The sequence below is a fragment of the Lipotes vexillifer genome, unplaced genomic scaffold (genome assembly GCF_000442215.2).
Source record: "Lipotes vexillifer unplaced genomic scaffold, Lipotes_vexillifer_v1.1 scaffold74, whole genome shotgun sequence".
In the NCBI taxonomy this organism is placed as follows: Eukaryota; Metazoa; Chordata; class Mammalia; order Artiodactyla; family Lipotidae; genus Lipotes; species Lipotes vexillifer.
This window is the reverse complement of record NW_006776983.1, coordinates 647,390-660,808: the sequence shown is the minus strand read 5'-3', so window position 1 is coordinate 660,808 and position 13,419 is coordinate 647,390.

The following is a 13,419-nucleotide window of genomic DNA, read 5'->3' as shown; positions in this document are numbered from 1 at the left end:
TCAGTGTTGACTGGGGCAGACATGAGCAAGAGGCAGACATGTGCCTTTGAGTCATGAGATCTAAGTGCGTACTCCATTCTTCTTAGAGAGGAAGTCATGACATTCTACCAGAATGTCCTCTGGCCTCCTTTTATTCTTGCCATTGATTTGGAGACATTGAATGAAGAGATAAATGCTGAAATCTACTTGGCTTGAGTTTCCTACTCAGCAAGTCACAGCATGAGTCTTGGTGAGTCTTAACTTTTGCAAGTGAAATTTATTGATGATCAGGATTGAAACATAAAATCCTTATACTAATGTTTGGACTGTGATATAGAACTAAAATTTTAGAAGCTAATACAACACAGACTACTAACAGCTTTAAAAATCCATTGTAGGGCTTTCCTGGTGGCACAGTGGTTGAGGGTCCGCCTACCAATGCAGGGGACACGGGTTCATGCCCCGGTCTGGAAAGATCCCACATGCTGCGGAGCAGCTGGGCCCGTGAGCCATGGCCGCTGGGCCTGCATGTCCGGAGCCTGTGCTCCGCAACGGGAGAGGCCACAACAGTGAGAGACCCGCGTACTGAAAAAAAAAAAAAAAAAAAAAAATCCATTGTAGTAAAGCTGCCATTTCAGGAAAGTGTAGGCATTTCTGTGCTTTAAGAGTTTCATCATCTCTTACCACCATAAACATTGCTGTCCTTCCATGAGCCAAGAGACATTTAGAACCACAGAAAGTTGGAGGAACCTAAGGCTTCTGATCCTACCTCATGTTTTTCTTTCCTTTTGAAAAGGACTATGAATAAAAATGTGAAAACAAGAAAACTCTGATGTCAAACTGCCTACTTGACATCTCTGATGGGATGTGTAAAGAGCATCTCAATAAACATACTAAAAACTGAGCTCTTTACTTTCTGCCTCCTAAACTTACTCTTTTGGCCATGTTCCACATACCTGTCAATGATAACTATTCTTCTAGCTGATGCAGTCAAAATCCTTGCTTTTCATCTTGATTTTTCTTTCCTATTCTTTAGTGAGTTTATTATAAAAGTCATACACTAACAAAAAATCAGAAAGAGAAGTTAAAGAAGCACTCCCATTTAGCAGTGCAACAAAAAGAATAAAATACCTAGGAAAAAACTTACCTAAGGAGGCAAAAGACCTCTATGCAGAAAACTATAAGACACTGATGAAAGAAATCAAAGACAATACAAACAGATGGAGAGATATACCATGTTCCTGGATTGGAAGAATCAACATTGTGAAAATGAATATACTACCCAAAGCAATCTACAGATTCAGTGTAATTCCTATCAAATTACCAATGGCATTTTTCACAGAACTAGAGCAAGAAATTTTACAATTTGTCTGGAAACAAAAGACCCTGAATAGCCAAAGCAATCTTCAGAAAGGAAAACAGAGCTGGAAGAATCAGGCTCCCTGACTTCAGACTATACGACAAAGGTACAGTAATCAAGACAGTATGGTACTGGCACAAAAACAGGAATATAGATCAATGGAACAGGATAGAAAGCCCAGAGATAAACCCACGCACATATTGGTCACATTATCTTTGGCAAAGGAGGCAAGAATATACAATGGATAACAGACACCCTCTTCAATAAGTGGTGCTGGGAAAACTGGACAGCTACATATAAAACAATAAAATTAGAACACTTCCTAACACCATACACAAAAATAAACTTAAAATGGATTAAAGACCTAAATGTAAGGCCAGACAATCTAAAACTCTTAGAGGAAAACATAGGCAGAACACTCTATGACATAAATCACAGCAAGATCCTTTTTGACCCACCTCCTAGAGAAATGGAAATAAAAGCAAAAATAAACAAATGGGACCTAGTGAAACTTAAAAGCTTTTGCACAGCAAAGGAAAACATAAACAAGATGAAAAGACAACCCTCAGAATGGGAGAAAATATTTGCAAATGAAGCAACTGACAAAGGACTAATCTCCAAAATTTACAAGCAGCTCATGTAGCTCCATATCAAAAAAACAAACAACCCAATCCAAAAATGGGCAGAAGACCTACATAGACATTTCTCCAAAGAAGATATACAGACTGCCAACAAACACATGAAAGAATGCTCAACATCAAGGGTAAGCTGGGACGAAGTGAGAGAGTGGCATGGACATATATACACTACCAAATGTAAAATAGATAGCTAGTGGGAAACTGCTGCATAGCACAGGGAGATCAACTCAATGCTTTGTGACCACCTAGAGGAGTGGGATAGGGAGGGTGGGAGGAAGTCTCAAGAGGGAGGGGATGTGGAGATATATGTATACATATAGCTGATTCACTTTGTTTTACAGCAGAAGCTGATGCAACATTGTAAAGCAATTATACTCCAATAAAGTTGTAAAAAAAAAGTCTTACATTTTACCTTCAAAATAGATCTCTAATTTAATAAGCCCCCTGCCACTCCTTCCAAAACACCATCAATTCCCACCTGGATTGCTACATTAGTCTCCTACCTGGCCTCCTAGCTTCTTCCTTTGCTCCCTAAAATCTGTTTTCAACAGAGCAGCCAGATGATCTGTTCAATCAGTCATATCAGATCTTGTCTCTCCTCTGCTCAAAACTCACAGATAGCTTCCATCTCCAAGTAAAAGTCAAAGTTCTTATTGTTCCCATAAATCCCACCCCCCCAGACACACACATATACCTCTTACCTCATTTCACTCCGGTTCTACCATCTTCCTTGATATTTTTCAAATTTTCCAGAGGATGTCCTGTCTAAGGCCTTTTAAATTTGCTCTTTCCTGCTCCTAGTTTGACAGACCCTCAGACACCTTCTTGGCTAGTGACCCCTTCTTTCACGCCTTAACTCAAAATTCTACCCTACTTGAAATTTTATACCATCCTCCTGCATGATCCAATTCATGGAATTTTATGCCCTCTTCTATACATTAATTTCTTTCTAACTGGTGTATATTTTACCTATTTATCTTGCTTATAGCTGTTTTTCCAGTACTGGACTGTAAGCCTTACAAAGGCAGGACATTTTGTCTCTTTTATTCACTACTATATCCCCAGCACCTAGAACTGTGTCTGTCACATAGGAGATACTCTCTAGATAATTGTCAAATAAATGAAGACACTTCCAAGGGTTTTCTTTCGTAGCCCCGATTTCAAAGTCTGTTGAGTTGGTATAGCAGAAGAGAGTCAGCATTGGGAGACGACTTAAAAAATGATCTTAGACTTTAATGTGCGTTAACTCAGGGCTGCTGCCTGACTTTGATAGTGCAAAGACAACTATCGTAATCATATTGGGCTCAGGGTCCTTTATGGGTCTCCTTGCCCTGCTCTGTCAGGTTCTATTTCACCTGCTTAGAATCAGGGAAACTGGAGTCACTTCAGTTCCTCTCATCAAATTCCTCCGCCCCACAACCCCCCCAAAAAACATTCCACCCAAAGCGTCAGGAGGCCCTGTAAGAGGTCGGGTTTGATGAATTGCACTGCTCCACTTTCCCAGGCTACACAACTTAATTAACAAATCCCTTTAATTCCAAATCTTCTTCTTCTGTCCAGGGAGAAATTATGCATGTGGGTTATGAAACTAACTAATGTCACCAAAATCTTTTACCTAGTCCCTCAACTACTGCACGTTTAACACAGAAATTGTCAGGCGAGTAAGATCTATCTGTGAAGAACTCCCTGTGTCTGTGTTTGGAGCATCCAGGGACCACATCTGAATGTTAGAATAAACAGGAAGAAAGAGCAAGAGGGGCATGGATGCCATGGAGAGGTCTCACCTGGTGAAGACTGAGTGAACCTGGCAGATGGGCTGGGCTGAAAGGGGGGAAGGAAGCTCTGCTCAACTAAGCTTCAGAGACTGAATCACATTAGATAGAATGTTTATCCAGAATTATCGGAGATTACATTGCCAGGGAGTAAAATCTGAATTGTGATCACACAGAATAGCTTTGATAATAGGCAGGAAAATGATGAGATGTTCCAAGTCTTTGGAATGAAGGTATAAATGGAAAAACAAGGAGAGAGAGTTCCAATGGATAATGAGACAGAAAAGTTAGGGCAGGCAATTCCTACCTGGAACAGGAATGATGAGAGGGTACCCAGGACCTGCTTTTATGAATTCCAGCATTAGGACAGCTTGTGTGTCCTTTAATAATGAGAGAGCTATGCAATCCCATTTTGGAATTAAGTGGGAAGAATGACACTATTCCTGAAAAAAGCCTCACACCAACAACTTAAACCCAGTAGCACAGTGGTTGACCTCCAATGTACACAGAGAGTGCAAATCCACTGTAACTTTGGTAGAAAGCCTTTTGGAGGAGGCTGAAAGACTGCATATGAGAGAAGACGTATTTTGTCTCATACATCAGGCAGGTTACCAAAAACTTGCCTAATTCTACCACCTAAAACCTGGGATGTTTGATTGACAAAAATATTTTGCACAAGGAACCCTAGGAACATTCTGTCAAAAGCATTAGTGGTGCTGGTGGAGTTTAAGTCAGTGACTAGAGCTGCAAGATTAAATTTTCACCCTGTGCCCAACAATTAGTTGTGTGATCCATGCTTCCAGTTTGCCAAAGTGCACCTTTTCCTTGTACTTTGGTAGTGGCTTTAAGCTCCTTCTTTGCCAGTTAGGTGGGCTTGACATTCAAATTCCTTTGGGTTTGTCAAAAACGGCAACCAGAAGCCAAAGCAGACCAACCATAGGGGAATGCTTATGCCCTGAGTAAATGTAGATAATATGGGATAATATAAGCAGCATTTAAGTAATAAAGGATAATGGTCAACACAGCAGACCTGGTTAAGACTGTGTGTGGCTCTGTCATCTAGCCACTACTTGGCTTTGATCAGGTCACTATTGTCATCATAAGCTGTGAAAGGAATCCAAGCATCCAGTGTGAATTTGACATGAAAGATAGGAAAATGAGGTAGTCCAGGGTACTGGGAGATGTTTAAGGCATGACACAATACTAAACACTACACATGGCTAAAAGCATAAGATTTAGGGCTGACATTTAATTTATACATCCTGCTAGTTCTATGTACGAGATGTGGTAGCCTAATGGGTCCAGAAAGAAGTGGACCTAGAGTATAGTTAAGTATATATAACTAATAATATGTACTAACATTTATGGAACATTTGCATATGTGCCAGGATCTATGCTAAGTTAATTACACTGATTCTATGAGGTACATAGTATTAGTCTCATTTTATGAATGATTGATGTTTAAAATGTTCAATAACATGCCCAAGGTCTACAGCTAGTTGTGAAAAAGCTGGGGAAAGACATAGGCCTGTCTGATTCAAAAGTCCGTGTTCATATTCATTAAACATTCCACATCGCAATGTAGCACAGAAGGAAAGGCAAGCTATGATTGTTTCAAATTTGATCAGAAATGTTTTAGAGCTGAAAGAAGGTGATTGACACATGGGCTTTATGTTCCAAATATCTATCACTCTCTTCCCATAAGCCAATCAGAAATGAGAGTCTTATTTGTCAAATAATTAATAAGAGGAAGCTCAGTCCATCTTCTATGTTTCTCATTAGAGAAGCATACTTGTACTACAGATGTTCATTTTCTAACAATTATCATCTCTTCTAATATTTTAACAAATACTTTGGCATTACAACATAGAAACAGGAGATAAGCAGGAATATAAGAGGCTAAAACTTAACAGCTCTTGATGTTGATGAATGTCACCATTCTAAAAGGATAGAATCACAGTGAAGATAGCCTAGAAAAAGTAACAAAACCAAAATTCCAGAAAAAATAATCCTGACAAGGATTTTCCTCTGCAGGGTGTTAAATCAGAGACTTAACTGATTTAACTAACATCTGATTTAGCATGACCCTAAAATCTCATTCCTACCCAACCTGGGATCTTTAAATTTGTGAGTCATACAGCACGCTCCACATGCAGGAAGCAAAGGCGCCTGCTCAAGAATAACCATTGTACGGGGGCAAAAATGAGAGGAGAAAACTGACTGTCCAGACTGAAGCACTTAAAAAAGGATTACGTCAACTACCTGCACACTGCAGTGATTAGGAACATGCACTTTTATGTCAGATACACTTCTCCGTATTTCTATCTAAAGAGTTCCTGGATGTAATGGAGGACCCTAAATAATTTTATTATGGTGTGTGTAATTTTATGCACATTGGGACAAAACTGGAACATCTCGTCTCTACACTATACTCATTCACTAAATCACACACACACACACACACACACACACACCAAATATCTTTATAATAACTCTCAATACCAACACATTACCCATGGTATGCTGTTGGCTTCTTTTTAGCTGTCCTTTCCAATGTTAATAGTCAGTGAAATATCTTTTCAGGGCATCTGGTGTACTTCTAAAAGGTGATGTTCCTCTCTCTCCATAGACTCACTTAACTTTTCAAACAAACGTTTTGTCTTTTTAAAACTGAGGCTGACATTAATTCACAGCTGTCCCACACAGTTGTCTGTCAGACAGAACTCTGGCTGGGCTGGGAGAGCACACCTTACCTCACTGCATGGCAGTGTTTCTCCATCTTTACCAGCTCTCTGACCCTGTTCCTGATGAGCTCTACGTTTGGGGGACTGACCTTTCCCCACACACCATCTTTGTCTGTCCTTGACTTTCAACTCTAACCCATGGGTTCAGGTCTGGACTTCAGAGCCTATCCTTTTACATTTACTTACTGGGATTAAGTGGTTTTCTAGATAACTTCTGTCCCTACCTACTTACATGGGGTTTTTTTTAGTAATTTGCTTCAGTCATTTTTTTTTTTTCAAAATTAAGCTATGCAGGACTCTCTTTCATCCTATTGACCATTCATCTGGTCCTCAGAATTGATTTTTATAAGATGTATCCCATCCCAGTCATACTCTCAATCTTAGCACTTGGTTGTAGGTGTTCACTGAGAACCTATTCACTCTAGAAGATTAGATAGATTAGATAGATAGATAGATAGATAGATAGATGAATAGATGAATAGATGAATAGATAGATAGATGAATAGATAGATAGAGGAATATATAGAATACATACAGAGAGCATATATAACATATATATTCCAACTGTCATCAGTATACGCATTCATGCTAAAGAATTATAATGCATCAACCTTCCTAAAGAATTTGACATTTTAATAAGTGATCATATATTCTGCAACTCAGAGAAACCACTTTCTGTTTCTAACTGTAGGAGATCAAGCCTCCATAAGCAGCAGCAAACTATTCCATTTATATTCATATCACTCACTCAACAAACATCTAGGAAGCACTATGAGTCTCAGTCTTTGGAGATGCAGCTACTTTTGAGATGTGCCTGTACAGTGAGCAATTGTCCTCTTGGTGTTAGGAAAGCATGGCATGCTGCTGTAAAAGAAGCCAAGAAATGATATAAGCATTTCACAAAGAATCTAATTTTTCCATTATTTGAATCACCTATCTACCACAAATATCACTGTGCTTTCTGAGATTCTCTTCTGATCTGGAATACATATGTATGTATGTATGTATGTATGTATGTATATATATATATATATATATATATATATATATATAAAATCAAGCTCCAATGATTCCAGACATTCAGGAGGTCAGAAACTTAAAGAGTAAAACACTATAAATCTCAGATCATTTTTTTATTGCTGTGAATCAGGTATATATATATATATATATATATATATATATATATATATATATATATATATATATATATATATGTAAGTTTTTTTCTTTTCCTGAGAATAGAACAGGTTTTATACTGCTAGCTAGGTATTTTGTGCTTCCATTAGAAAAACGACAGTAGCTAATCTTAAAAATTGAAAACCCATGATAGCTTTAGTGCTCCCAGTTTGATAGGCTAAGTCATAGATCATGATTTTTGTTTTTAATCAAAATACAGGGTAGAAGTTAACAATCATATATTCTAGAGCCAGCTAGGCTTGGCTCAAATGTCAGCTCCATCATTTACTATTTGTATGACTTTTTGTGCCTCCACCTCGTTATTTATAAAATTGGAGGAATGGCAGTACCTACTAGTAGGTTGTTTTGAGGCAGGGGTGAGTTAGCATACATAAAGTGTTTTGTACAATGACATAGCAAGTGCTATGTGTGTTTGCTGTTATTATTATGAAATAAATAACTTACTGAAGAGTACATTTCAAAAGGAATCACTTTGTGACCTCTATTATCAAATTGGAGGTGTGTTTTTTCATGAAAAAAATGCAAGCCTGAAGACATGACAAAAAGACTTTTTAAAATTCAACAAACCTTTTAAAATTACATGAGGAAAGGAAAAAGAGAATGATAATTTTTCTGATGAAGTATTAAAACAATACTTAAATCAAGTCACTGAATATGAATGAGACAGTAGCCAGGGTTGTTTTTCTGTCTTACAAACAAATAAGACTAGAGGGGGAAAAAATGGCATAACTTATCACAGCTCTGTACTGAGAAGTAACTTGAGTCGGTTGTGTGCCCTCTCCATATCCCTCAGCAGACTAACAACACTCTAAGTATTTAAGTTCTGCATCCTGACAATGTCTAGAAATAAAGTGGTCTGGGCTGAAGGGAAAAAGAGAAATGGAAATCTTACTGAGGTAAAGATTCAACAGTAAAATAACGAAGGGGACACAGTTACGAAAACAGCCGCATTACTTCTTGTGAGATTACTCCCATGTCTTGGCCACATCGGTAGCCTTTGATGAGAATGACAACACAATGACTTACTTATCTCTATTATCTCAGTCACCTGGTTTCCTGCATGATAGTTGCCCCTTTGAGTTAGTGCATTGATTCTGCTAAAATATTGCTACAAAAAACTGCCTTCCTTGTCAGAGACAAGAGCTAATACTGCTAGGATTCCCTTCAAGTCTAGCTAATGCTGGCAGCCACTTGATTGTCTAGTGATTACAGGAACCCTGGGATGGGACTCTGACTTTACAGTACATTCCCCTCCTGCTTATGTTTGCCATTATTTCCCCCTAATTAGTAAAGCACAAAAGTCTCTGGGTGAGGTGACTAATTGATTTATTTTTTTTCCTGATGGAAATGTCCCCAAGAAAGAGAGGATGGGAGAGCACCAGGATACATATGTGGATGAGGATGAGGTATCATGGAGGGAGGAATGAGTACCGCCAAGGAGTGGGGTTGCTAAGGAAACATGTTCCGTGCTCCAGCATCAATATGTCTGGGGTGTGGTGTGGTCAGCTCCTGGCAGCTCTTGCAGGCTGATTGCAAACGTCTCTCTCCAACTCTACATTCAGTTGCATCGTGGTGAAATTGTGCAGGTATCTACACCACGGAAATTGGCAAATACTACCAATCAGGTCTTTTTTTCTTTCTTTTGCCTGGAGTGCCAGTTGTTAAACATTTAAAAGCATACCAGCGACTACGGCTGATCGATCATAAGTAACATGCCTAAAGCTACCATGAACACTCTCACATGGGTTAGTTTTTTCAGAAGGAATGTGACACAGGAAGGTAAATACTGAATGAGTCACAGATTAGTTACAAATGGCTATACATGCTATTGCTCTGAAGGGCAAAATGCTATTTTTGAAGGGAAAGAGAGAAATGGAAATCTTACTGAGGTAAAGATTCAACAGTAAAATAACGAAGGGGACACAGTTACGAAAACAGCCGCATTACTTCTTGTGAGATTACTCCCATGTCTTGGCCACATCGGTAGCCTTTGATGAGAATGACAACACAATGACTTACTTATCTCTATTATCTCAGTCACCTGGTTTCCTGCATGATAGTTGCCCCTTTGAGTTAGTGCATTGATTCTGCTAAAATATTGCTACAAAAAACTGCCTTCCTTGTCAGAGACAAGAGCTAATACTGCTAGGATTCCCTTCAAGTCTAGCTAATGCTGGCAGCCACTTGATTGTCTAGTGATTACAGGAACCCTGGGATGGGACTCTGACTTTACAGTACATTCCCCTCCTGCTTATGTTTGCCATTATTTCCCCCTAATTAGTAAAGCACAAAAGTCTCTGGGTGAGGTGACTAATTGATTTATTTTTTTTCCTGATGGAAATGTCCCCAAGAAAGAGAGGATGGGAGAGCACCAGGATACATATGTGGATGAGGATGAGGTATCATGGAGGGAGGAATGAGTACCGCCAAGGAGTGGGGTTGCTAAGGAAACATGTTCCGTGCTCCAGCATCAATATGTCTGGGGTGTGGTGTGGTCAGCTCCTGGCAGCTCTTGCAGGCTGATTGCAAACGTCTCTCTCCAACTCTACATTCAGTTGCATCGTGGTGAAATTGTGCAGGTATCTACACCACGGAAATTGGCAAATACTACCAATCAGGTCTTTTTTTCTTTCTTTTGCCTGGAGTGCCAGTTGTTAAACATTTAAAAGCATACCAGCGACTACGGCTGATCGATCATAAGTAACATGCCTAAAGCTACCATGAACACTCTCACATGGGTTAGTTTTTTCAGAAGGAATGTGACACAGGAAGGTAAATACTGAATGAGTCACAGATTAGTTACAAATGGCTATACATGCTATTGCTCTGAAGGGCAAAATGCTATTTTATATTCCCCCCCAATCATTGCCCTTGCCTCTATTGAATCTCTTATTGTGGATATTGATCTATTTCCCTATGTTCCTCTTACCCGTGACCTGGTGAGTTCCTTACAGATAGAAAAGTGTATGACATTTTTATGGATCCAGTATTTGGTCATGTCTAACAAAGTCCTGACGGTTTCTAGACTTGCTACCTCCTGATTTCTTCTCCTCTAATAGAATGGAAATATTACATGTCCCAACAATCTCTGGAGATAATTGTGAGAATCACATGTCCCAACAATCTTTTGAGATTATTGTGAGAATCACATGACAGAACACAAATGCCAGCCACTCGCCTAAGTAGGAATCTCACATATAACTGTTAAAAGCATGCTGCAAAATGCAGAGCATGATATGAATATCCATATTTATTAGATGTATTGGAGATAGTCAGACAGTATAAAATATCAGAGGGATCTTGGTCAAAACGATTTGCCACTTCTCATGTAACCATGTTGAGCCTGTTTCCACATTAATTTATAAGTATACAAATCCTAGCTCACAGAGTTAACATGAGAATTGCAATGAGATATTATCTATGAATCTTCTAACCAGCACTGTTGTTGGCGTATCGTAGATGCTTGACTAATATTAATTCTTTTTCCTAGTCTTTGACGTAATAGAACCTTTGTATAGACCAAAATACCTAATAGTGTGACTCTCCATCACCTCAACACAACAATCATCCGTATCATCACAAATGGAATTTCCATGGACAAGAAGCTTTCCAAAGTGATAATCTTTTAATCTATTGGTTACCAATCTATTGGTTATTAGAAAGTCCAAATCCAGCTCACTTTAGGTGTATTTCTGTTCTATAAAGAAGAAATAAATTCCAGTCAATTAATTACCACTATCAACACACCAGCAGACAAATGTCTTCCAGGAAAAACCTTTGGGAAGTTTTAGGCAGAGCATAACTTGACTTTTTGTAGGACTGCGAAAAGTCTGCCCGCCATCCCTCTTTCACGACATTTAGCTTAATGTGATGGCTCACACTCAGAGGCTGTTTGCATTAAGTTTTGTAATGCATAGAAGATGCCTCTTTAAACCACCGGAACATCACTTGTGTGTGCTTGAGAGATAGATTCTCAAGATTTCTCCTTCTGGGCCCAGTTTATGAATTGAGTCAAGTGAAGCCCAGGACTCTCATCTTTTCAAACAAGTAAATTAAACTGAGACTGGAGCCGAGGAAGAAAAGCTTTGCCAGACATCTTTATCAGCATCATTTTTTGATCTCTACTTGTGGACATATTCACTCTATATCTAATTACACCATTTCTGAAATGTGTGCATGGAATTAGGACTGATGACTGCCTCCTCTTTGACATGTATTTCCTAAACCTTAGGACTTAATGAAGAGTCGCTTTCCCCAAATTTCAGAATTAGGAAAGAGAACATCTTTTTTTTTTTCCCAATTTTTATTTATTTTATTTTATTTTCTTCTTCTTTTCTTTTTAATTTTTACTGGAGTATAGTTTATTTACAATGTTGTGTTAGTCTCGGGTGTATAGCAAAGTGAATCAGTTATACATATACCTATATCCACTCTTTTTTTAGATTCTTTTCCTATATAGGCTATTACAGAGTATTGAGTAGAGTTCCCTATGCTATATATCAGGTCTTATTAATTATCTATTTTATATATAGTAGTATGTATATGTCAATCCCAATCTCCCAATTTATCTCTCCCCCTCTTATCCCCTGGTAACCATAAAGACAAATATCAGATGATATCACTTATATGTGGAATCTAAAAACAAAAGGGGGTACAAATGAACTCATTTACAAAACAGAAGTAGAATCACAGATGTAGAAAACAAACTTATGGTTGCCAGGAAAGAGAACATCTCACATGCCATAATCTATAGAAAGAGATCAGGTGGCATCGTTAAGTTTCGTGATAACTGCTTGTAGTGTCACTCAGATTACAAGGTTATAAATGAATTTCTACCCATTTGAAAACAAGCACAACTTTCACAGTTTGAAAATAAAAGCCAATGTCATTACCTTGTTTTTTCAGCAGCAACCAGAGTTTATTAAAGAAGTATCTTAATACTTGCTTACTAGTGCATGGATTCATCTCACCTTCTCTGGCTCCCAAATCCCTTGTGTATACAATAATCTGTTTATGTATCTGTCTCTTTCATCAGAGCATAATCTCCTCTAGGCTAGGAGCTGAAACAGTTGCATCTTTCTACCTTCTGAACCTAGTAGGGTGACTGGCACACAGTAAACACTCAAAATTTTCCATTGGTTCACTTTCACTGTTAAATCCAAGTTGAAAAGGAAGGGCCAGGGGAAAGATGACACCCAATAATAATTGGGCACAAATCTTATCCAACCAGGTGAATGAAGCTGTGATTGCTGTATCTGTAATTTCTTCAAGACAATAGTTGCTTCCCAGAGCACCTCCGTACTAATTAGATTAACTGTTACTGTCAGGGCTATCTAATTGCTTGTACTGAAGAAAGCAAATTGCAGACAGTAGATATCAGTGTAAAATCAAACAGAAAACAGGTGTTTGCTAATTAAAACTGAGATTTTAATGAATGACCCATGTGGTTTTGGTGAATAAATACCACTCCCAACATCTGCTGCATAATTAGATTCTTTCTCTCTCTCTCTCCTCTCCTGTCCTCCTCAGCCCACTTTCCCAACATCGCAGTAAATAACTGTGAAACGACAAATTTTCCAAAAAGCCCAGTAATCTTTACTCTCTGCAAAGGGACAAAAGCAAATGTTTCTGTCCAGGTAACTGTAAGCAAACCATTCATAAGGAACTGGAGGGCTTCCCTGGTGGCGCAGTGGTTGAGAGTCCGCCTGCCGATGCAGGGGACACGGGTT